The sequence below is a fragment of the Patiria miniata genome, unplaced genomic scaffold (genome assembly GCF_015706575.1).
Source record: "Patiria miniata isolate m_02_andy unplaced genomic scaffold, ASM1570657v1 HiC_scaffold_14, whole genome shotgun sequence".
NCBI lineage: Eukaryota > Metazoa > Echinodermata > Asteroidea > Valvatida > Asterinidae > Patiria > Patiria miniata.
In genome coordinates this window covers 8,199,446-8,227,041 of record NW_024037052.1, presented here as the reverse complement: position 1 = coordinate 8,227,041, position 27,596 = coordinate 8,199,446, and the positions used below count along the sequence as shown (strand labels likewise).

Below are 27,596 nucleotides of genomic sequence, written 5' to 3'. Positions count from 1 at the left end.
CATTTGTATTGATTTAGAAATGACAAATTAAATAATAATTGAATAAGTGAACAATATAATTTTTTCTTTATCTCGGAGACATTTTATTAATTATCAATCAGCTTTCATCCATTGAATAAACGTCTTGTAGCGATATAGTAATGACAAATTAAAAGCGCCTAAGGAATAGAAACTCTTGACAAGGTACCGAACATTTTTCTTCTTTTTAAGCAATTTTTTGAAAACTTTTTAAAATAACACAATTACAATTTTCGACAAGTAAAGGATATGATATCTTTCTATAAGCTAGAAAGTCATCAAAATGCTAACTTTAATTGCGCACTTGAAATACTAAGAAAGCAATGGAAAATAGTGTTTACACAGTTTTCTCGAAAACACATTACATTTTTAAAGTTCTGCTTTGGATTTTGAATATCATACACGAAATGGATGATCCTAACGAAATGCATGATCCTACAGGAATCCAGAAAGTTTAATATAATCACCAATGCCTTTTACTTCAAAGGAATGTACAACGTTTGCTTTTGCTGCAATTTTCAGAAATAAATGGTTTGGAGAGTGTTACAGCAACTATTGTTACACTGACCTTTTTTTTCACGTTTTGGGTCCGTAGAAGCTGGAAAACCAAGATAACAAGTTATATTGTTGTATTCTGGTTTCCTGACCGACTTAAGATGAAACGGAGCAATTTATAGACTTTGGGGAATTGTAAAATCAGGGCATCAGTCTTAGCAGGCTTGTAATTTTGAACGGTGTCTAATCATGCAAAGGAAACGCAGACAAACTAAATATAAAAAATTAGGAGCACTTTTCGAAAAAAAGCCAGTTTCCTCCAATGTTGGGTTGGGGAAAAAAATTCTTGATAATGTCAGCACAACCAGGAGCCACAACTTCACCAGTTGAGATATTTCGGGATAATTTGATCATTTCGTTTTCTGAGTTTTGCAAACGTTGTATCTTCCCTTTACAAGTTACAAACCATAATTAAAGTGTATATCATTTTAACATACGGATATCCCGATTTAAAACCGGATTCCTTCAAGGAAAAAACAACAGTGAAACCCAGGGAAAGAAATCTTAACGTAAGTCTTCAGAATTGAAGCCTTGATTTTTTTTCAATGACTTTGAGATGTAAGCATTTGGCTTACATTTTCATACACTACAAAAGTAATGCAGCATGCAGGAACAACCCGCAGTAGATTTGCCAACATGCCTTTGTAAAATCCTCTCCAACTCTCCCGCCTGAAAAAGAAAATACAAATGATGATGAAAGGAAGCAACGATCGACTATTTACAAAAATGTTTACAGCTTTACGCACTAGTTTCTCCACGACCTTTCAACTGCCTAGGTTTCAAAACCTGAAAAGTAGTGTCCCTGTCTCCATTTTAAGTTGCCAGAGAAACTTTCGAATCCAGCTGAAATCAAAGCTCATCACCATACACTGCACATTCGTGATAGCCTTGTTGCCAATTAGCAAATGGCGCGTTCAATAGTTCCCCCTTCCCCTTCACCCACAGAGATACTATAGGTTTTCTCGGTCAATTTCGGCAAATGAGCAGCCAATTTAATTTTCGTGCGTTCGAATTGAAGCTATTTTGCCTCTCCAGTTGTTACTGCGTTTCAAATTCAGAATTCGGCCATTCAATTTCGTTTTGAGGCATTCAAATTCCTTTAGCACCGTGTTCAATTTAGCATATCGTCATTCTTTTTCGTGACACACAATCATCATTCAATTTAGCAAAGCTGGTTCGACTGGAGATTTTACTGATTTAATTTTTTTCAATTTCTTTAAGAGGCAATCAATTTCGCTTAAAGAGAATTCAAATAAGTACGACTAAAGAAATACGAATAAACAGATAAACTCTACCAGGCAACTGATTCGTATCTTCACTTTAATTCAGGCAAACCTTGTTTTCTTTATTCATGCTTCCAGTAGACTTTACATGGGGCCAATGAGGTTTTTTCTTCTTCTTTGTTTTCTTCTTCATTTTAATTGTTTTTTTTGGGGGGGGATCTTTACTGGTTAACTGACCAAGACCTAATTTTGTATTGTGTTTGAATGCTGTGTTTCTTTATGTTTTTCCTGGTTTTTATTGTTTATGTTGTTTCTTTGTACCACTGCATGCACTTCACTTGGGGGATGACATAAACGCTATGGATGGCTGCTTGTTGAAGGAGATCGCACCTCCACTGCTGCATGTTCATTCCTGCTTGCTGGGCAGCCTGTCTGTCTCCGACACGTTGTTGCCACTCAGGTAACCCAAGGATGCGTTTAACTGCAGCCTTGAATGCAGAGTGTGCCATCTCCGTGCTGTTCAGGAATGGGGAGTTGGGAGGGAGGCGCTTCGGCTGGATCAATTGGGTTGGCACCTTCAGGGAGTTGGGCTCGCACATGAGGCCTCGCATTGTCGTATATGAGGTAAATGGGTTCGTCGTCTGGGAAAACTGCATCACACTCTTGAATTGTGTCCGCAAGAAACTTCTCGAATCTCTCTCGCGTCACAGTTTCGAATGCGATTCGATGGTGCACCAAGCCTACATCACTAGAGACAGCGAAGGTGACATTGCAATTTGTCCCTCGTTGTCTGTTGACGACTCGTCTTGCAGCGATCCCTCGTGGAGCTCTACCCTGGGAGCGTCGAGTCCAGACAATATAACCTGTCTCGTCAATGAAGACTAGATGCGCCAGAACACCATGCTGCAGGAACCACTCACCATACTGGACGCGTTGATCAAGAACTTCAGGGGAATTTCTTGCATCAGGGACGTCCTCCACTAGTTTCAGTGTAATCATCATCCCATCCAAGGCCCTGGCTATGGTGGCAGTAGAAACCTGGGGCTTCTCTTGCAGATGCTCACTCAAACTAGCCTTCATTTGTTGAAGTGTCAAGACGGGATTAGCGTCAAGGATGCCTTGCAGATGGTTTCGCATGTCATCATCCATCTTGCTGTGGGTTGCTCCTCCTCTTGCCAGCGTCTCTCGCCTTCCAGTCCTCAAATATGTTGCAACAATTGATCTGGCTGTGGACTTGTTGATGTTCAAATTGACCGCAAGCTGAAGGTAGTCTTGCTCGTTTCTCTAGAAGGCCTCAATCAACCTTTCTCGATCTACCTGGGCCACTCTAGCGTAGCGACCACGAACTGCCATATCTAGAAATATGCGTGTAAAACTGTAGCGAAAGCTCGTCTTCGAAGTACATCGGCAAAGTGACTCAAGTGCCAAAAAGTAAACCGTATTTATGCCTTCAACATTCTTAAGGAAACAAAAATTTAACAAACATTTTTTAGATTGCTCAAATTCCAGAAATGACTGCCCAAAAATGAATTTGAATGACTAAACACACGCCTTAAAAAGCTCCTGCGAATTTGAATGCTGCTTTGTTGAATTGTTAAATTGCATGATTATTTTGTTAAATCGAATGACGCAACAGTACATTTGACTGGTCATAAAACGAAATCGAATGACCCTTTTCAGTAGCATTTGGTTTCGCGCGAAATAGAATAGCGTAGTGGTTAAATTGGCTGCTCATTTGCCGAAATTGACCGAGAAAACATATACTTATGCATATTTCCATAAAGCCTTTAAGGGCACGATTTATTCATGAAGAGTAATAATCACCATGCCCAACGGTGTACCAGCCATGTCCTTCCTCTTTTTTTTCTTTTCTTTCGAGAGCAGGCTCTCATTGAGCCCTAAGTGAGGAGGAAGGGATGCTCTACACGTATTCGCTAGTAGACTAGATCAACACAACTGTTATAAGAAAGTCTACGGCACGCTATCTACCCATAGAGCAGATTGGCACGTTTACGCGTGGAGGGGGCGGGGTCTTCAGATTTTCATTCACTGTGGAAAACTTCTGATAACATGTCTACTGGAACGGTGGTACATAACTGGTACTATGAGAGTGACGGGGTGTGTCTGCCGATAGCTGAACAAGGTATGATTGAAGTGGGCGCATGCGAAGTCGACAATCTGCCGTCATTATTGCCAAGTAGCCGGCTATGCTACTGTTACCAACCATCTATTTTTTTTTAGGAACATATTGGAGATTTTTATGAGTGCTTGTCAGATTTATCACTGCTCACAGGAATGTTTTAAACTGGAACATCAATTATTTTCTTTGTACTGCAATCGAAAATATTGATGAACTGGAACGTGCAGGTAAGCAAGGATGCAGCCCATGCTGATATTCGAATCAAGTCCAGAACTACTCGATTTAGGGTTAGACCTACAATCCTGGCCAAATCTCGTTTAATGTTGTCTCTCATTGCGCGGTATGTGCTCCATCAGCTGGAGAGAACAACATTGACCGGGGGAGCGGGGGGAGTGGGTGAACGTTGCTGTCCCAACCATTTTGGCCGGGATTGTAGCCAGCTGAATCTTTTCTGACTGGCGAAGGTTTTTCAAAGGTTTCAGAATAAATATCGCCGGGTTTCTCTGAGGAAGAAAGTGTGAGGAAGAAATTTTATTGGCAACCTGTTGATTCTTTTCGTTGATCAACTTATCACACCGCACACAAATCAGGTCTCTGGTCGGATGGAATCCGTGTTTCGCGAATTACCGTGTCACCCACCGATCGGCGACGACCTGGTAACATGATCCTATGAAATTTTGAAGGTTCCCTTATGGGTGCCCGCCATGATGGTAGTCCGTGAATTCCTGTCTTGCCACTCGGCTTGGTGGGTTGTTTTGGATGTTACCACTCGACTTCCGTGACTGGGATGAGGCCATTTCGTTCTCATTTCCATGAGAAATCTATTATGGACCTGAGTGAACTTGGATAGTCACCATTAATTTGTAGAGTGTGACCCAACATGGGAACAAGCCCGCCCAATCTGACGTAATCGAACAGGCCCACACAGTCTGACGTAATCGATGGCCTCGATCCGCTTGGCTTCCACGTCCATCGACTCCTGACATTTTCCTGGAAATAAATCTGGACCCCAGGCGATTCCCGTGTTTAAAACGAATTGACTAGTGCAGTTCCCCCTCGAAAGTGTGACTGTTGAGAAGGGGCAGTTGAGAACTGCCCATGCAAACAACTCACCCGATTCAATGGTGGTGTTTTTAACAGGTTGAACGGAAACGCACACTTTGTACATGTCGTCATCCCCTGGCACCGATAAATATCGGTAAATACCCATGCTGGACAGCAAGGGTTGTTCGGTCGACCGCCAACAGTGATGGTGTACACCTTGACCGATGGAATTTTTTCCCATGTTGGGTCACACTCTACAAATTAATGGTAACCTGCAAAACGAAAACAAGCATGCTGCTGTCTGCTGATGGCTCTGCTGATGGCTCTGAGGGAGTTTACCAACAAGAGGGCTTCCCCTGTGATCCGCGTTGTGGGTGGAACCACCGAACAGCATCTAGATGCATGGTTTCTGTACTTCAGTTCTCTTCTCGGTCAACCAGAGCAAAGCAACACAATCCGTTGTTTAACCAGAGAGAAGCAGATACCCTGCCGATCCAGACAGGCCTTTTCACCATGGAGGAGGTTCAAAAATGTCCGAGAAAGTTAGGAAACACCAAGACACCAAGGTCCTGACAACATCCCTGCGGTCATCTAGGGGAGCCCACTCTTTCACGAGCATTAGTAGCTTACTGTAATGACACATGAAGGAAACAAACCTGCAGCCTTCTCAATGTCTTCAATCATTTCACCTTCCAAAGAAAGGCGATCTTCAACTGCCGCAAAATGAAAGGAATCACACTCTCACCGCTACCCTCGAAGATCTCTACAACTCAATGCTTCGAAACAGAATCTACCCTCATATTGATCCCATCTTACGGCGCAATCAAAATGGTTTTCGCAAAGACATATCGACAGTACCCCAGATATTTGCCCTCAGGAGAATCAAAGAAGAGCTGAGAATATCCAAGCGAAAGGCACCGATTGTAAATGAAGATTTCTCAAAGGCAGTTTAAACAGAAACATCATGCTGCATATCCTCTTGAATTACGGTGTCCCAGATGAGACTGTCAAAGCCACAGCCATCTTGTACGATAATCAAACAAGCTTTGTGCAAAGCATTGACGGCCTATCGAAGGAGTTCATAACAACAGCAGGAATCCTTCAAGGAGACACATTCAAGGAGACCATTCCTCTTTGTGATTGTGGTGGACTACATTCTTAGGCAAAGTCTGGGTTCCATCCAGGACAAAGGTAACCATCAAGCAGAAGAAATCAAGACGTCATCAAAACCTGCATCTCACTGATCTTGACTACGCGGACAATCTGGCCCTCACCACGGCTGATCCAACCGTTTGATGCTCAAGACCTGTTAACATCTCTCAAGAATGCTGCAGCCAAGGTCGGCCTGTTTCTTAATGCAAAGAAAACCGAGTACATTGACCATCAATATAATGAGGATGAGAGCCACTACCCAAAATACAGTGATTTAAGGTACCTTGGGTCCTATGTTGCCGACAGTAAAGAAGGACTTCTTTACTCGCTTGGAGTGCCTGTAACAAGATTCATAACATCTGGCAATCAAGTAAAGCACAATCAACAAAGCTGGCCTTCTTCAGAGCCTGTGTGGAGAGTATTCGTCTCTACGGAGCCGAAACTTGGACCATGAAGGAGGAACTTCAAGATCGCCTTGATGGCACATACACCAGGCGTCTTATGAGGGTGCAGAACATCTCATGGCGTGAGCACACAGGACTAAGTAGTCGAAGCACACAGGACTAAGTAGTCGAAGAGCCCACAGGACTAAATAGTCGGAGAGCCCAGCGAGGTTTAATTAGAATATCACGCAAAAGGTTTGATGTATTTTGTTAGAGACTGTAATGCTCTAACGAAGACCCTTCAACTACATTGATGTGTTTGGCAGAGACAACCAATGTGAAATTGAAGACCTTCCGTACATAATGAGGAAAAAAGAAACCTGGCGTGGCGTTGTGAACGAGATCTCGGTTGTGACCGCTAGATGATGACTTTGTGTTTACTTTCTTAGAGTTTTGGAACTCTCCTGAAGACGGTCAGAACATTACTGATCGGAACGACGAGTATAAATAAACCTCTGGTTCTTTTCAGAACCATTCTCTTAGTTTGAGAAATTATTTCCACATGGTGTTTCCGAAAACGTTTTTATTCATTATTGAGTTATTTTTATTCAATCACTATTTGTCTGTCAACGGTACACCGCGGGTTACGTGTGACGTCTGTATCGCTAATAACGAGAGTAGTTTGGGCATTTGAGAGTCTGCGGGGGATTAACGTCCCGTTTCCGCTTGAAATTTTGTGCCGTGTTGCCATTTATAGCCGAGGGTGGCCGGGCTGCAAAACTCTGCCCCGCCGCCCGGTTTGTGGAGACGCATCTCGGCGAGACTCCTCCGCAGGTTCACAGTCTAGGGAGAACTTCTTCTCCCTGATCTCACCAACAGAGGTGGCCCCATGCAGAGCACTTATTCCACTACGGGTCACCGAAATCCGAGACGATCTTTTCTAATCGCCCTAACGTTACGTCTCCTCTTAAAGAACATTTTGGGTTAAACTCACGTTAAACGGCGCGGAACAAAATTAAACACACCAAAAAACCACATAAAAGTACTTTATTCTGAACTACAAACACTCCTAATAAAATGAATAGAAAAGATAAATGGCGGCCTATACAGCGCGAGTTATGGGAGGCTATCGTGTGAACTCTTTGTGAATCAATTGGCGCCCCTCAAGGGAAATATGCATAATTTGTTATACCTTAGACTGTTTACCCATTCCAATTGATGGACAGTCCGTCACGTGGCCGGTTTTAAACGGTGACTCACGTAGGAGGGCACAATACAACGGGTAAACTATCAACATCCAGAATCCAACCGGTCTTAAACAAAGTGTTTACCTCCAAATCACAAATTTATTCCCCTTAGATAATGGCTCTACGAGTAAGTAGGTTGGCAGTTAGACTGCATATATCGGAGGAAACTGTTGGTATTGTAATTCTACCTATTATCTGCCACCGGTCCCAACATTCAAAGTCCGAAGAAAATAATAATAACAATAACGCAGACTTAAATAGCGCACGAATCTACCAACAATTAGGTACCCAAGGCGCTGAAAATTATGTCTTTAATTAAAGACAGGTAAATTAAGTTTATGAGAAATATAAGACCGAAAAGGAGCTGGGAACCAGTCAATGGATAAAACATGCCGTCAGTTGACGCCATATTTTAAACGGACAAGTGTGCATTGCGCACCAATTCCGGTTCTCTTAAAAAAGAAATGACAATAACCCACTATGCTTGCATGCCCCGAAAAGTGACAAATGTAAACTCTTCCTTTTCACATTGTCGAATGAACTAAAAAAAGAAAGAAAGAAACAGGGGTATCATGGGGCGTTAACATTTTACTTTCAATCAGAGTATAAAATGTGTCTAAACTGGGACGTCGTAAGGCAAAATCTGCAACTCAGTGATCCGCTCTGCAAGAATGAGTCCCGAATTCACATAATTTGAATTCAAGCTTTTGCATTTTTTGAAATGGAAAGTGAACATTTCATCAAAATTTGGAATGTTTGTTTTTGTTTAATTTTGGTTGTTTAGCTAGTTTTAGTTGTCTTACAAAGAAATTAAAATATCATACGAAAAAGACATAAAATTAGGATTTTTTGGGTGCTTTTCTTGGTTAGTTACTATTTGTATTTGTCATTTTTCTCCATTGAGACTTTGTAGCCGAGTGAAAAATGGACAGAATGTAAGAAGCCACAAAACAATGCAACCAAATATCCTACAGAGGTCCATGATATACCAAATAAAAGCTTACAGCTTGGATGTGATTAGTGCAATTCCAAGGGAAAGGGTGCATTGTCCAGTTAGGTTCCTCTTTGCCAGTGTTAAGTAAGCCAAGAACACGGATCATTTCACGTTCTCATATTGCTATCGAATGTCCATCCGATCAAAACATTTTAAAGATTTAAGAATGGAACTAGTTGACGGTCAGGGCCGGATGGCAACGCCTCAGCCCGATCCAGGTCATATTGACTACTGGTGGAATTACGATTTTGAAGGGCCAAAGCAGCACCCACAACGGTACTTTATTCGACTTTATATGTACTCGATCTGACCATAACTACACGTAGGGCCAAGGCAATTCAATCAATCAATCAAAATGGAAGCCGTTTTGAGTTTTCACTTTAAAGTGCAAAGAAATGCACCGTGGTCCGAACAACAACAGACCAAAAATCCAAGGTATGACACTGAAAATGATGAGCACCCTTACGAGAGGGGGGTCAAAAGTGGGACTGTCATCCAGTCAACTTCCATATCCATCAAAGTCCTGAATACTGAGCATAGTGGAGTGGCCATAACATTTGTCTACAAACAACCCGAAGCCCCTTCCTAATGCCACCGCCACAATCCAAAAACAGCCACGCATAATTATCGGGGATTTAATAGCCAGAGCAGCATCATTGGCTATCGTTCCATCAGACGGCGCCGCTTTTGAATCGCTGGCCGAAGCAAGTCAACTTGAGCCTTATTCACAATGCAAAACTGCCGAAGTCTTTCCATAGTGGAGGCTGGAGATAAAGTTTCTAGTACAGTCTAGATAAAGTTTCAACCCTGCTCAAGATGGTCCTTGACCCCATTCCAAAGACCCGACATCGCCATATTGGAATTCAAAGTGACTGCTGCTGTCTCTCCAGTGTCAAAATGGCCTTTTGTGAGCCACAACATCGCCTTGCTTAGCAACAAGATGGTCCTTGACCCCATTCCAAAGACCCGACATCGCCATATTGGAATTCAAAGTGACTGCTGATGTCTCTCCAGTGTCAAAATTCCATTCCGCCGCCGGCTTAACCAATGAGCTCGAACACCATCTATAGCTGACATTGATCCGACCCCCGATAACTATGACACCGGTTTGTTGATATGGAGGTGCAAGAACATCCCCAGGGGCTGCCGCACTGATAACATCCCAGGCTTAGCATCCGGTAGTGCTGAACTTTACAGGAAATACAAACACTTGTATGAAAACAGCCCTCTTGCTGTCGATACCATCTCAGCTGGGGAATTAATAACAGCCATAACAGAACAGCTTCAAAGCTTGTGGCAAACCCTTGTGGTAACCACCAAATTATGGCCAAGAAGCCAATATGGCCTCCAAGCCTTGGAGTATAATATAAAAAAAAAACTCAGCATGCAATGACCGCACAAAGCAGCATTGACCGAACAGCATTGTAACATCACCGCCAACCAAATAACCCACACCAACTGCTATTAAGTGGTAAAGTACCACGTTCTCATAAGCGACCGAAACCCAAGCTCCGCCAGAAAGACCCCGCCATCGACCTTGGCTTTATCAAATCCTTCTCTGGTAATGAACTTGCAACTGGCATAAATAAAGGACAGGAAAGCAACCAAACTGGATAACATTTTACCGAAGAACTGAAACATCTTGGACCAACCGCCTCAAATTGGTTACTACTCCAGCTCTTCAACACCTGCCTCGCCACACAAACAGTACCGTGTGGCAAAAGTCGAAGGTCATCGCCCTCCTAAAACCCGGGAAAGACTCACTGCAGGGCAAAGGAACGGTCTCCCCAAGGGAGTGTGCTTGCATCTCACCAATCGACAGACTCGCTCACAAAGCGCTTCATATGCTGACAAACTGTGCTCTTGACCAGTCACAGCAGTGCTACACTGTGAGTCACCTGAAAGCGATTAACCCTGCTATTAAGACCCAAGTGTGTGCCTCCTGGGTTAGCCAGGCTGGTGTTGTCTCCCCCCATTACATGAGATGCCCTTCAAGCCTGCAGAAGCCGTATCTACAGGATCCATGCAGGATGGAAGACCTGGAGGTGCTTATAAATCCGCTCTGGAGTGCAAATTTTGGCACATTTTGGGTGAAAATGACCCATGAACTTTGACCTCAGGTCAAGATCACTAAAGGTCAATGGAAAAATATGGTAACATCACTTTTCTTGTTCCCAGGACTCATATGATTACATTTGCAATGGTTGCCATACATTAAGGCCCCCTACCTATATGGTTAACCATTGGTCAACAAACGAACTTGCCCCTGTTTGGAGATATGTTTGTTGTTATCTTCGAGATTGAAGCTTTGTGCTGTTGGGCCCGTAATTTGGAACGGCTCTTGCCGGCTCGCTTCGTTGACCCCAACAGCCGTGGGCAGCAAGGCATGGCTGATCACTCTGGCCCACCGCCCGGCTTTTGGTAGCCTTTAGTCAAGTCCCACGCACCTATACCCGGACCATCCGGACACGTAACGCACCCTGGATGCTGGCACGCAATGCATTACAACGGGTAATGCATTATGCATGTCTACCAAATCGGTAGACAAATGTAAAGAAAAACACAAGCGTTCTCCACGAGATGGTAAAGGCCCTCGCGGCTACGCCGCTCGTCCTAGTCTTTTTACGTGTCAGCATCCGGGGTGCGTCATGTGTCCGGCTATAAGCGCGTGGGACTTGACTAAAGGCTAGGCTTTTGGGGACGCCAACGCCCGGCTCGGTCGTTGGGGTGGATCATGCGTTTCGGGGGAGAACTAGATCTGATCGTCATATGACGATCCATGATGGACACGGGTGATATGTACAAGTACTTGTCCTTGGGTGATATGTACAAGTACTTGTCCTTCCGTGACTAAAAATTCTGCCATTGAGCCGTTGACAGAATGGAAAAGGATGCACAGGATTATTCCAGACCACAGTTCCACGCTGACAAGAAGAATTAACATCAAAGCCAAGGGGAAATTCATCTACATGTAAATCTTTCCGAAATCCTTCCATTTTGTTTGAGTAGACAAAATTTCTGTAGCACTGTGCGCTGTATTAAAGAGTATATTCGTAATTTCCTTTCACTTGTTTGGGGCATGCAGCATGGTCGATGACATTATGGTCTTTCGTTATAATCAGCAGAATTTTGAGAATTATGTGCAAAAATGGCAATGAATTTTGTATAGGTACATGTAATACTATACAAATACATGTTTTGACACAGACTTACAGAGGCCAACAAGCAGTGTTCTCTTGAACTTTGCCATTTGACAATATGATAAGGGAGATATAGCTATGGTTATTAGGTTACCGACGGCGGGACGATGTACTTTCCTGTTGGACCAATAATTGCATAATAACCTTTAGGCATCTAAATAATCGCTTAAGTAAATATCTGCTACAGCATGCCAAAGTGCCCTCCTACGTCAGCGCACACAATAAGTGGGGGCCCGCGCTAGCAGCTTCGGGCATGGACGGTGATTAGCACAATTATCAAAAAGTACGCAAAATCATCAGTGTCTCCATGAAGATAACTTTCAAGCATTTCAACTGCATAGGTTTTAAATACTTGAACAGTAATTTCTCTTTTTCTTTATTGATGTTTGCCAAAAATATTTTCGAAATCAGCAAAAATCGAAGCTCATCACCTCCGAATTTGTACATTCATGGTGTGGCCTATTGTTATAATTCCTCTAATGTGGATTCAATTTTGTTCGAGAAATAACAAACTGGATGACATATTTCAAAATCGCCTTCTTGCAACAACATTGACCCAACTCCAACATCACTAGCACCAACTGCTAACATGAATGAGTTAGTGAAGTCGGGTGCAGAAAGAATTGGCGCATGAACAAGCATGGATTTAATCATCTGGAGAAATTGGGTACATCTTTCGGTCCAGACAAATTTTGTGTTTTTTTCTAAGCAAATTAGTCAGTGGAGAAACCACGTCCGAAAAGCTGCAGCAAAAGTTCCGGTAATAACCGGCCATGCCCACCAATCGCATCAATTCTTTCTTGATGCCATATTTCTAGTCTTGATTTCAAGACTATTCATGTATTAAACAGACGGAGGAGAAAGTCTCCATCCCAATGGTTTACCGATGCACATACGGGATCCACCAATTTTTATAAAGATTCGGAGTCGCTGCTAAAAATCCGGTGCCTTTTAACGTTTCATTGGTTGAACGTTCACATTCCTAACGTATGCATGCGCACTGTACTACGAGTGAATCAGTATTTCATGGTCCGATATTCACACTACACAAGCCCAGCTGCGTTTTGCGCGACATCGCGCAGTACGCGCGACCATGACAGTGGAATGCGCGACGCGCACGCAATTGTGGAGGGGCATTCCATATTATAGTCAGAGGGGTGTTTCGTAAAACATGAAATAAACTTGTTGAACAAAATGGTTAACAACGTCTAGTTTTTTATTTATTTTGATTTTTGGACCGAAAAGATTTTTTTTTACCAAAAAGGTATTTATGAATGGGAATAAATATGTGTTCCGTCGGTGTTAAACACTCTGTTTAAGACCGGTGGGAGTCTGGATGGGTGATAATTGCCCTCGGCTTCACCTCGGGTAATTATCACCCATCCAGACTCACACCGGTTTTAAACAGAGTGTTATAATACCTCCGGAACACACATTTATTCCCTTATTTTAACACAATAAGAATAATATTTCACAGGTGCATTTTTTGTTTGTAATGGAAGGTCTCTTCTTCTGTGTACGTCCGAAACCGAAAATGCTAAATACTACCAGAAAAAAAATTATAAAAGTGCAGTGACTCATATCTTCTCTGCACTTCATGTGGTTTTGTAACCACTACTTAATAGATTTAACAAAGGAAGCTCAGTTTTGTTGTATTTTTTTTATATTGCCGACACTTTATTTTCTGACACTCTGCATATTTGGTCAAACTCAGTATTATTTCATGAAACTACATACTGTAACCTTTGATGTGAATACTTAACTTATTTTGACAATTTTTAAAATTTGACCATTTGGTTTAACAGTTTTCGGAATTGTCGAACAACAACTGTCTTATTTGAAGAAAAATGGTTTCGGACATACTCCGAAATGTTCGTCCTAAACCGTGTACGTCCAAATTATTAGAGCTTTCTGTGATTGCTTCCCCCGTGTCTGCCGCTATCTTATCCTTCGCAGTGTCTAGGATAATCAGAACTGTTAAAAATTCCGCAGTTTCTTGTTTTGGAACACGAAAGGGATGATGTAATGCTGCCTTGGCAAAAGGCGGCTACTTTTTCTAACCAGCTTTTTGCTCTTAGACAGTTAGAAAAAAAAAAATTCCACCGGGAACTCTTAGAGAATGGAAACCTATAAGACTGAACTATTTCCACATCGCTTCACAAAATCTATGGCGGAAGTCCATAAGAATACTTCCCGTAGAATCCATGTTAGGTGGGCTGATCCATAAAGATGGACCATGTGTATCTACAACTGTAGAATGCGTAGGAATACTAAAACAAACCTCACACCTATTTTAATGCATATGAACTTCCATTCAGTAACAGTTAACACGAGGTCATAAAAACGAAACCAAAAACGTTTCTTATTCTCATCTAAAATCAAACAAAATGCAAACCGTTTTACTCATGGCTTCCAAAACCAATTGTACTGTAAATCGTGAGAACATTAGGAACAATTAGTGATTGAAACCAGAACAAACGTAAATTATAAAATATGCTATTGTGATCACTGAAAACACGTCCTACTGTCACGAGTGTTAAAAAACAGAGGACGATGTAAATAGCGTGGGACCTAACAATTGTGAACGCTGACGCAGGAGGGTGGCGTGGCATGCTATAGCAAATCTTCACTTAAGTGGTTATTTATATAATTAAGGAAATATGTCTCCATGGAAAACCTTTCTCGAAAATTCCAGTGAGTGTAGTCAACCATTGCTGTGTTCAGGTACCATCAGTTGCTTGAAAAGGAATTAGTTTTAAAAACAATTCCCAATTCATTCTGGCTCCGAATGACTAGAAAAGTCATCTGTGATGTTGGATGTTGTGATATTTGAAGCTCCAAGCAAAAGGTGAAAATATGCTATGCAATACTGATTCCACACTTACCTATAAGTCTGTAGGATTGTATCTAGGACACCATTGTAAGTCTGATGCTGATCTTGTAACCGTGACCTTATCACTTGATAGGGATAAGTTGTGATCACTGCAAACATCTTCGATAACGCAGCAAAAACAATGTATTCCACAGAGCTCTGCAATAAATTTCAGCATTAAAACACATTAGTCATAATTATGCATAAAACAACACATAATTACAGGATCATGTTCCAGCCGTAACACACAAATCAAAGCCATTAAACTATTATTGAAGAAAGGCCAGAAATTTGTAATTTGTTGGATTACGAACCCGCCGTCTCTACATATGACATTATAGGTGACAAATCAAAGTGCACCACGTAAGGGGCAGCGCCCCGATGTGTTACAGGGGACATCAACATTACATGCATTGTGTGTGTAAAAAAAAAAATAGGTAACTTAAGCATTTTTTTTTTTCCGTCCGACTCTGCCAAATTTCATGTCATTTAATCCAATAAATAAATAAAATCTGGCCTACACTGAATACATTTTATGTAGAGAGTCTAGCTCATAATTCAATGCTTGAAAAATGTATAAAAGAAACAAAAAAAGTAAGACATTATATAGATTTCCTGTGATCCAGACCTTTTAAAGTATCTATAACAAACAATGGCTGAATACACACTTTCCATACAATTTATAAGGTTAGAATAAAAAAAGGTAGCATAAAGTAATGAAACAGTTATGCAAATTCAAAACTTAAAATATGGAAAGAGGGGTCACCTGTTAGGTGCTTATCATGTATTTCTGGTGAGAGGAGCATGCATTTTCTTGTTTTACCAAAAATTAGTTTTTGTAATACTTTTTTTATGTAAAGGTAGCCTTGGTCAAGGCATTCGTCATTATTCGTCCGTACATGGTAAACGATCGGTGGCATATCCTCGCTTATGCATTAAAAATACAGCGCGAACAGCTACCTCATGCGGCCACTATTTTATGCAAATCATTTGGATCCAATCAAAGGCCTTGGTCCAATCGTCCGCAAAAGCTTATGTTTTCTTCATTTTGTGCTAGATTTCTAGCGCACGGCCTCGTATGCGAATACAGATAAGTGACTAATATGTGGAGTGTCCAATCAAACCTTGCTAAATCCCAACGTCATCAAATTATTTGCAGCTATTCGCCTTTTACGGACGTGTCAGAAAACGCTTTTTTTTGTGCATTGGTGTTGTGTGTTATATGTGAGACACACAACATGTGTGTATGTATTATGTACAGCCGATGTCACACGTTATCGCTATATGAACTTTCACCGCTATGCAAGTTTCCATGCAACGATCGACCAATAAGACGACTTTTAAGGACAGTTTAGGCTATTAGCATAATGCGCACCAACCCCAAAACCTCACATGGACGATTGTACCAAAGGGGTTCGTCTGGATCCAAATAATTTGCATAAAACAGTGGCCGCACGAGGTCGCTGTTCACGCTGCATTTTTAATGCACTGCATAGCGAGGATATGTCGCCATTCATTTACCGCGTACGGACGAATAATGATAAACGCCTTGACCAAGGGGGAAATGATACGGTTTTGATTGAGGTTATTATATCCAGTGATTAATTGTTAAACAATAATTGAGTGTCAAAGGTGAAATACTCACAAATTGTTGACTACTGGATTGATCACCAATTTTGAGTCGAACCTTCTTTAACTCTTCATAAGCCATGAATTGAAGAGCTCCATGTGATACACCAAAGAGGCCTGGTACTAAACCCTGAAAATATCAGAGAATATAAAATACGACTGTTACAAAAATGCAACAGGTGTTCAGCATTGCTAGTTATTTAACCATGAACAATAAATGATGGATTTTTGCGTCGGGGTGATGTAAATCATATTAGGTTTTGCCCTTCATCGACGTATAGACACTGTATACTCGGTGTGTTACCTCCAGAGTGAAAGTGGAAAAAATCACTCGGATGGGACTCGAACCTACGACCTCCTGCTTTCTAGTGCACCACCGAGTGTGTTACCTCACTCGGGAGGTAACACACTGAGCATACAGTGTTTATACGTCGGTGAAGGGCAAAAGCTAATTTGATTTACATCACCCCGACGCAAAATTCCATCTTATGAATAGTTGATGCGGTACCCGCTGCTATGTACATCTGATTCGAACCAGCCAACCGATCTCGTTAGGTCGGTGGTCGAGTGATAAGACATCTGTACTAGAAATAGTCCGGCAGCCAGAGGGTGAACCATGTTTTGTTGGATAGATCAAGAAGGCCATTCCCTTCAAGAATCTGTGTGATGACACCTTCTCAGGGTTGGGTATCATCTCTCAAGGCACATTGTTTATTTTCCCATTATAATGTGCACACAAATGACTATTCTTAGTAGTCTTAGCATTGGGGGTGGATGGAGATCAAACATTACTCCATCACACTTGAACCAATGTTAATGTAACTTGCCACAACTATTGTTCAGTAACATGACATCATGATGACATTGTCATTTGTCATGCAAACAACCACTTGAGGGCGCTATACTCACGCGTGTTTTAAGCACTTTTAATTGTGGATTTTTTGATATGTAGAAATGCAAGTTCGCTTTATCAGTCTTTAATTATCCGCCTAACTCTGCTGCAACCCAACAGAGATGTTAACTTAAATTATATATAGATTAACTGTCTCTACAGCCACTTTTTTACACTCTTAGTGTTGAGCCTATAGTTGGATTTCCTTGGCACTGATCATTAAACACCCTTGTAGTGCTCCGAGATGACTTGGTATCCATGTCAACCATTGATGTTACTGAAATCACACATTCATGGCAATACTCACTGCCAATTTTCATCAATGAAGTTCAAGTCATCTCAGAGCAATGCAGTGTTATTCACAGTAAAATACCCAGGAAATCCAACTCGGCTCAACACCAGGAGTCTAAAAAAGTGGCTGTATAGATAGTTATGCATCAATAGTTTAGTTTTATTACCTCTCTTGGGTCACAATAGAGGTAAGTGGTTTATTTTAACTATAGTGGGTTCAAAAACAAAATTCCCCAGGTGTGACTGATGAAGCGAAATAACTTACATTTCTACATACCACAAATTCCACAATTATATTGTGCTTAAAACACGCGTGAGTATAGCGCCCTCAAGTGGTTGTTTCCATGACAAATGACGATGTCATCATGATGTCATGTTACTGAACAATAGTTTTAGCAAGTTACATTAACATTGGTTTAATTATGATGGAGAAATGGCGTAATGTTTGATCTCCATTCACCCCAATGCTAAGACTTACTAAGAATAGTCATTTGTGTGCACATTATAATGGGAAAATAAACAATGGGCCTTGAGAGATAATGCCCAATTTCAGAGGATGTCATCAGGCAGTTTCTGATAATATGGAATCTACTGAATAAGAATCTGTCAAAACATATTGTATATCCGTTGATTCAAGGTCAAGGTAAAAATGGGCATTTGGCTGCCGGACTAAAAGCAGGAGGTCGTGGGCTCGAGTCCAAGCCACCCGAGTGATTTTTTCCACTTTCACTCAGAAGGTAACCGCTGAGGATACAGTTATACGTGTATAAGTGTTTATACGTCGGTGAAGGGCAAAACCTAATTTGAAATATTTTATGAGCCAAGTTAAAACAGCAGCCATCTTGTGCATGTGCTTACAACATGATCTTTCCCAAGGCCTGTGAGGAAGATTGCTAGGATGAACATGTACAGCTCTCTAAACTTGTATAAATATGTCTCAGGTCAATCCAGGTCAGCAGTCTGAAGCAATTTTGTTTGTAATATCTAATGGTTTAACTCTTTTGGCATGTCTGTAGTACCCCTCCTAATCTCCATGAACATTCTCCTTGCTTTCGTGGCAAAAACATGAAAATTGTCTTGAAGACTATGTTTATGGATGTTCCTAATATGATTTAATTGTCAAATTGAACAGACTGTTGTTCCAGTGCTCTACCAACGGAGCTACCCAGCCAAATGCTGCTGGTTCCGCATTTTGTTAAGTCAGTTTCCCTTCGTGGATTATTTGAGTGAAAAAAAACATGATATCATCAAAATAGATATTTGTTTCTAATGGGTGTTTGTAAGCAACCAACAGTAATTATCATAACAACATATAACGTGTAAATTATGATAAAGCAATTAAACTAGAACAACCAGTGTAATGAAGTGTACAATAAGTGCAATAAAATGTTAGGTTTTATTAGAAGGTCCTTTGCAAACTGCTCTGGCCAAATAAAAAGACGGCTCTATAAATCATTAATCCGGCCGCAACATGACTTTTGTAACTTGGCTTGGGATCATGATAGGAGTTCCCACTGTGCCATGCTTGAGCGCGTTCCAGTGGCGCACCCCCTCAGGGAGCTTTTTTTGTGTGTAATTCTTTTTAAGTCCCATGATTTGACCTCGGTAATATGTATGTGGCCTATTTTTGAGTAGTATAATAGGGGTGTAAGTGGTGCCACCAACTTCAATATAGTCCCCCCCCCCCCCCAAAAAAAAAAAACACCAATCTTTTTTGGGGGGGGAAATACTTATGAAAAAAATTGAGAAAAAAAATTGTGAGCCCCCCCCCCCCCCAAGCCATATCCTGGGTGTGCCACTGGCGCGTTCAAAAACGTTGTGCCAGAATGGTTTGCAGGGACTGGGAATCCGGATACAATGTCTTATAGTCAGGTGGCTTAGATCTAATTTTCGTCAAGATCGTGACCGACTGGTCCAAAGCACCAAACTTGGCAGATAGATTCTTATAGACCTAAAGAAGATATTTAGAAGGGGTGACACCCGAAATTCTTTTGGGAAGGGTGCCTAATTTGCATAAATCGTTAATCCCTGCCGTGAAATATGTTTATTCCCATATTTGGGTATATTTTTATTTTTTTATTTTTTTGAAAAGTGTATTTAGGGGATTCTACTTACATATCTTTACTTAAATAACATTTTGTAAAGCATATAAGTGACTGAATAATTATGAGGACATAGTAACGAAACTAACGATCCAAAATGGCTACTATTATGCCCTAAATTGCTCGCATTTACCTTGTCCCCAGATATCATCAATTAGTCTTGCCAAACATCAGCATTGATGAACTTCAAATTCACCACGTAGCTTACTGGTACAGTTACCCTATTGAAACCTTATGCAAAATCATGTGAACAATGAGAACATTGTGATATTTAGCCCAGAAAACAAAAACTGGGGAAAAAACGAGGTGTCCATAAATTGGGCTAACACGTAAGGTGAAGGGTTGCCTAACATGGAAGACTGGAACAAGTTCAAGGAAATTCCCAAAATTATTGTTGAGAAAACGTTTTGGCGTAGACAAAATTATTGTAAACAACAATAATCTCTTATTTGGGGGGATTTTGTTGAACTTGTTCAAGTCCCCACGTTACCCTTCCTGTAGTAGCCCAATTTACGGACACCACATTTTCTCCCCTTTTTTGGTGTTTTGGGCCAAACATCAAGATGGTATCAATTTTCACATGATTTCCCACTTATTTTTGTTAGGTTAACTATGTCAGTAAGTACCTTTGTGAATTTGAAGCTCATCAATACCCACGACTGGGGACACTAGTTGATGATATCTGAGGAAAAGGTAAATGCGCTTAACTTTAGGGTAAAATAGTAGCAATTTTGGTGATTTACTATGTCCTCGTAATTATTCAGTCACTTACATGCTTTACAAAATGTTATTGAAGTAAGAATATGCAAGTAGAATCACCAAAATACACTTTTCAAAAAAAAAAAAATTAAAATATACCCCGAATATGGGAAAAAATATATTACACGGCAGGGATTAACAATTTATGCAAATTAGGCACCCTTCCCAAAAGAATTTCAGGTGTCACCCCTTCTAAATATCTTCTCTAGGTCTATAAGAATCTATCTGCCAAGTTTGGTGCTTTGGACCAGTCGGTCACGATTCCGACCATATGCCACCTGACTATTACTGCAATAACAAAATGAACAACTTTATTGATGCCGGTAGCCTTTGTAAATTCAGTCCTCCCAACAGAATTTCCTAAAATGACAATGCTTTGAAAGTCCAGGTTCCCTTCGCTAAAACTGACTATTTCATGAATTCATATTTTGTTTGCACTGCCAGTAATCAGAATGCCACTCCAGGTGGTGTCACTCAAAGTGCCTCCCTAAGTATTTGTAAGTCTTCACTTTATATATGGATTATATTTTAACTTCGCCCCAGGTTTCAAAACTACGAAAGCCCATTAGCGCCACTGCAAGTATATGTTTGTAATTCCTTATTACGGAGTATTAATTTGCTATTACGAATTACTAATTCGTTATTACGGATTGTTTAATCATATTGGTCATCATATGCACCAATATTTAGGCGATTCTGACAAACTTCGCCACAGACATCTATTCAAAATACATTTTTGCTAATTTTTAACCTGTCGCGAGAGGGCGCCCGAAGATTGCATGACGTCATCGGTAGATAATTTGAAGAACACTATCAGCCAAGAGACTAACACCGTTAAAAGCAAGTTCATATCTATTACCACTTTCAAATAATAAGCCACTTCCGGTTTTGGCCTTTTTCGACCGGAAGCAAGGGTCATGTGATTTCACGCACACTGAATGAAATAAAGACCTCAACCTAATCTGCCACTTGCCGGCAAAAGAATGCTGCGGACGCGTACGGTTGATTTCTTATGCATTTTTAAATATTAAAAGTGTCAAAATTTAATTGCCTATAAATAAACACCGGATGACGTCATCTTGACGTCATCATTACACAATGTTGTTTGAATTAGGGTCTTTGCTTGGACAAAGAGTGGTGTAAATGAATTACTGGCAAAGAGTCGAAAATGCCCTTTGAAAATCGACATTTTTTTAAAAATTCTGTGTACAAAGTCTATGGGAAAAATTAAATATTCAAAATTCTATAATAAATCGCGTGATGACGTCAGCATGACGTAATGATTCGGCACACATCTGCAGGTGATGTTCTAAGTATGTGCCAGGTTTGAAGGAAATCGGAATTGTTTTAAGGCCAAAAGTGGCGTGTAGAAAAAACGTGTACAAAGTCTATGGGATTTTGTGCAAAAAAGAAGTGGAAGAAGAAGAAGAGGAAGAGGAAGAGGAAGAGGAAGAAAGAAAAAAAATCAGAACAAAAAGAAAGGCTTTTTCGCAAGAATTGCGAAAAAGCCAATAATAATAATTTTGGAGGCTAATCATCCTTACTCACAGCTGGGATGCTGAATTGCGAAGGACGTGGCTACAACATGGTCGGGCCGCTGGCATGTAAAGGCACCTATGGCTGCCGGCCACATTGACCATATGACCACGGAGCACAGCCTGAGATCGGAAGTGTTTGATTTTTCCAGAGGGAGGAAAACCGGAGGGCCCGGAGAAAAATCCTCGTGGCACAGGAGAGAACCAATGCACAACTCTACTCACATGTGATCCGCGGCAAGGATTCTAACCGTGGTCACCTTGGTGAGAGGTGAGCGCTTTACGCACAAGCCACCCATGCCACCCATACTCCAGTCTTTTTCATGTATGTTAAGGTTTGAAGGTGGCCCAGGCTGGGAAGGGGGCGATGAGCCCGGATCAGCCGCAGTAGTCTGTTTTGAAAAGGCTAACAAGTTTCAGACAAGTTCTGAATCGCTTGAAGCAAAACCATGTCCTTGAGAGGACATATGTCAATTGTGGCCGACAGAACTATCAGTGGACATATCTGTCGGCTTGCGTTTCTTCTGCTTCTTCTTCTTAGGAGGAGAATCAGCCTCAGATTGTAGAGGGACTCCAGAAGCATCCGGGAAGTCTGATGTGACTAAACCACTCAGAGAAAACAAAGGCTGGGGTGAACAAAGTTGTATCACCATCCGAGCAGGCGGGGCCCCGTCACCGGTATCGCAGGATATTGGGGAGTCTCATCAAGGGCGGCCATGGGCTGAATCTTCGAAGTGTTCCTGGGTTTGGAAATCACTGAAGATTTTTTCTTTGGCGGCCCCGTGGATGACATGACTTCAGAACGAGGAAAAAACGCCTGTTTAAAAGGTCCGTATAAAAGGTCCGCAAAAACGGATGGAAACCGAAATTATCGGAACAGCCGGAACAAAAGTGTGGAGGCCGGCCAGTAAACTTTATTCCAAAAACGAGTGATAGGCCTATCTGACAAAGTAGGTATCGCTGTGGTTGTTTTTTATTTATTTATACAAGGATTTATTTACTTTTGTATAAATAAATAGCACGTCGAAGCGGAACACTGTCGAAATTGTAAAGATAACGAAACTGTCGGATAAACAACAGCGAATCGCCCGTTAAATAGCAGCGTTCGTTTTGAGGACAAAAACACCCATTATTTGGTGCAGCGTGAGGGATTTGTTAATAGCAAAATATCACGATGATTGGAAGGAAACTAGTATCGTAGGTAAGGGGGGAGTGGCTTGCAACTCGTGCTTCAATCGCCCCGTGGCATGTCTCAGTCGCCCTGTACAGTAACACTGTTGTGAAACAACGAAAGTTGCTGTGAAAATAACAGCGAAACGCCGGTTAAATAGCGGCGTTCGTGATGGCGTGAGGGATTTGCTAATTAGCGAAAATATCACACTGAGTGGACGGCAACTTGTAACCTAGGTATAAGGGGAAAGTGGCTTGCAATTCATGCGACACTCGCCCCGTATAAAGTCTCACTTATTCGGTATGGCAAATACAGCCGTGAGGCAACAAAACTGCCGGTTAAAGACGCAGACTCCAAATAGTCGGTGCAGCGTGAGGGATTGGTTAGTAAGTAGCGAATATCACGCTGATGGGTCGGTTAGCAGTGGATGAGGGGCTTGCAACTCGTGCGACGCTCCCCCTGCAAAGCCTTGTCCGTTCGAAACAGCATGAGTGACTTTCATCCCGTGTAAAGGCTCACGCGAATGGCCATGACGTACGAGCATAAAGTGAGTAGCCAGCAACCTGTGCAAAGCCCAAATTCCTCCATACGACGTGAGCTACCAGCAGCCTGTGTCATGGTAAAAATGTGGTCGTGTAAATGTGGAAGCGAGCAGCCTGCAACCTGTGTGAAGCCTCGCAAGATGGGTACGGCGTGAGCTACTTGCAACCTGTGCAAAGCCTCAGGCACACGGTCTCGTACCGTAAGAACCGTGTAACGGGAGTGAGTGACCGGCAACTTGTGCTGTGCGAGGTCTCACTCCCAAAATGTACCCGTAACGACCAAAGAAAACTGACCCAAAATATTCCAAAACTTACTCAACTCATAGAAACAACAATAGTAGATAAATAGTAGAATAAACTAAGAACTTAGCGATAAAAATGGCTGAGGAAAGACGCGAACATTTTTGACAAAGCGAGAGCTCTGTAAAATGCATCTTTCTCGAGACGTCGCTAAGAGAAAAAAAATATGGCGGGCGGGCCGCAAGGTACTGTGGGTAATCAATCTTAACGTATGGCTGGTGCCCTCTAAGGAATAATGCATATGTAGTAATACTGTACGGGTAAGTAGAGCGCAGTAGAATGCTTTTTTGATTAACTTTTCTTAGCACTATTTCTTTACTTTTGAATTAAACACTGAACAGGGAAAATCGAGCCTACGTGTAATTACAGAATTTGAATTATTGATCAGTCTTGATAATGTAATTAACAGGAACAGTCTCTCACGCTTTTTCACTTATAGCTTCTAATGTTCTGATCAAATTTTAAAATAAATCACTTCATGATATCATACAGTTATAATACAGTTTGATATTTCTGTAAGAAAACATTGACTAATGTTGACCAGGAATCTTTAAAGGTATGGTAGGCACCCAAATAGCACTGTTAGCAGGCGGAGCCGAATGGAGACCATGCCGAGTTTTGGAAAATCCCGGTAACAGTTGTCAAATTCAAAAGTTCGCCCCTCGTATGTATACGATCCGAGTACAAAAACCGTTGTTGAAATTCAAATTTTGCAACTAAGAGCAATGAATATTAATTATCAACTCGTTTTAAAAAGTTATTAACAAGCAATTAGCAATTATTCATAAATACCTAAGACAGTTTACACATTCCTATTGGTCGAGAGCCCGTCATGTGGCCGGTCTTAAACTGATGATAAAGACATGACTAGCTGGTCTTAAACACTTTTCCAGTGTCACATGAAATTTGGACTCCCATGAAATCCGGTGCCGTTTAATGTTTCATTGGTTGAACGTTCACATTCCTCACGTATGCATGCGCAATACTACCAGTGAATCAGTATTTCATGGTCCGAAATTCACACTACACCAGCCCAGCCAATGTCCTTATAAGGTAACGAGTTGTGGCGGGGCATTCCATATTATAGTCAGAGGGGTGTTTCATAAAACATGAAGTAAAATTGTTGAACAAAATGGTTGGCAACATCTAGTTTTTGACTTGTTTTGATTTTTGGATCGAAAATTTTTTTTTTTTAACAAAAAGGTATTTATGAATGGGAATAAATATGTGTTCGGTCGGTATTAAACACTTTAAGACCGGTGGGAGTCTGGATGGGTGATAATTATGCGAGGCGAATATCACCCATCCAGACTCCCACCGGTCTTAAACTGAGTGTTATAATACCTCCCAAACACACATTTATTCCCTTAATAAAACATATATTATACTCGGAAATACTCGGGCGCTATCCGATTGTCGACGAAATGAATTTGGCAAAATTCGGACATTTTCGGAAAAAGGAGGAATTCCTCCCGTTTTAGTCACGTGCCATATATTTGTAATACAATGTATTACTGACGGCTACCTGACCTAAGATTTGTCAGGAATAGTCAGAGTCTTTTAGTCTGTGAACCAGATTAAGTACTATGTAGGCTATGTGTGTGTGTAAAGCTGAGAGTGAACTTCCAATTCACAAATGGACAATGCACTTAGTGATCTAGAAAATTGTTGTATCTTTACTGTGTATTTTGCATCAATGAAAATCAATAATCTGTTAGCAGTACACTGTGTAGGCCTGAGTGTGTGGATGGGTAAAGGTTTTCTTGCACAAATGGCATCACACAATTGGGTGGAAATCCGGTTCGTAAGTGTGACGTCATCTCAACTTACTGTACATGGTGTAGCATGGCACCAATGGAACCGGAAGTTAATTCAACTTTAGTGTTTATCCAATGGGCGCTCGTAATCAGTGGTGCGTGCGCGTGTTTGATGAAGTCACTTACGAACCGGATAGAAGATTATGCACAGTTTCAACTTTTCATGTGGGAAACTTGTTCATGTCTGTACAGTACTTACATGTATGTACAGAGGCGGTACTGTCTCTGATTGCCAACATGGTTTCCTCCAAAAACGGTCATGTGGTACTAAACTCGCCACAATATATCATCACTACTGGGCCAAAACCTTGGATTTCTTGAACCCCCACGCATTGATGCTATTTTTGGATTGGTTGAAAGCCTTTGATTGTGTGAGCCACAATATTTTCCTAGAAAAGCTGCATAAATACGGTGTTTGTGGTTCAGTTTTACAATGGTTTCAATACTACCTTAAAGGCTGCCAACAACGGGTGCAGTTTCATGGGGCACATTCTAACTGGGCCCCTGTTCCTTCAGGTGTCCCCCAGGGATCTGTACTCGGGCCGTTATTATTTAATAGTTTTTTACATTTGATTTACCATTCTGCATCCAGTCTAATTTAAGACAATATGCAGATGATACTGTTATGTACAGAGTTATCGCCAGTGAAGACGACGAGCATGTCTTACAGTGTGATTTGCATCAGATTGACATCTGGTTCACTCTAAACAAGATGAAACTTAATGTTGATCAATGTAAATTAATGACCCTTACTCGTTCCAGGAAGCCACCGAAGCCGTCTTATATGATTGGTTCACAAATCCTTGAAATCAGCTATCATCATAAATACCTGGGCATGCATTTCTCTAGAAATCTTACTTGACAGCAACATGTTAACACTGTCGTTTCAAAAGCAACAAGAATGTCTGAGTTTATTAGAAGACTTGTTAACTGCAAAGACAACCATACCCTTGTCACGCTGTATTGTACTATTGTTAGACCCATCCTTGAGTACGCTGTGCCAGTCTGGTGCCCAAGTACTGTCTCTCAGCAATCAATTCTTGAAGGAGTACAGAGGAGATTTACTCGATCTTGTTTAGGCCTTCCAAGGAGACATACATGTATTCCAAATCAAAGCGTTGACAATATTGAGTATTCTCTCCGCAGCACCCAGCTGGGTCTGTCCTACTTAATCAATAGGATTAAATTTCTGTCTGTTGTTTTTGCAGTTAAATGCCTGTATGACAAATTTGACATTGCCCTTGAGGGTCTTGTTCAGGTTAATGCTAGCCCTTTGTGTAAAGCACAATGGGAGAAATTAACTTTTAACTTGCCCACCCCCCTTCCATCACCTCCAATTAAAGGACACTTTTGTGGGACAAAAAAAAATGCAAGCAGCATTGCTTTTTGCAATAGGAATTAAAGTCTAGTGCCTTACCTAATTGCATTGGTTTCCTGGATGTCTATCATGTGCCATTATTCCTCCTGTTGGTTTAGGGGAAGATCCTACCTGCATTTGTTCAATCCATTAATTCTTTCAATGTCAATTATTAACCAAAGTTGACATGTGTGTTCTCTTGCAATATAATGGGGCATTTTCTTGCAATATACATGTAATGGGGCATTTTCTGGTGGGAATTCGACAGACACAGGTTAAATTGTTCATTGCCCTATCATAACGGCCAATAACTTTATTACATTTGGTATTAACTGCCCTATCATACAAAGTAAATACCACAACAGTAGTTTCT

At 41.3% G+C, this 27,596-nt stretch overlaps 1 long non-coding RNA gene across 1 annotated transcript; it reads right to left on the bottom strand.

Moving 5' to 3' along the window:
• Positions 1 to 56: 56 nt before the first annotated feature.
• LOC119722005 lies at positions 57 to 27,302 on the bottom strand. Its single transcript, XR_005270367.1, has 4 exons — positions 27,284 to 27,302; positions 16,474 to 16,587; positions 14,842 to 14,987; positions 57 to 1,242 (listed from the first exon to the last, which is right to left on the bottom strand). It is a non-coding gene; the product is annotated as an uncharacterized LOC119722005 (long non-coding RNA).
• Between the last annotated feature and the right edge of the window lie 294 nt (positions 27,303 to 27,596).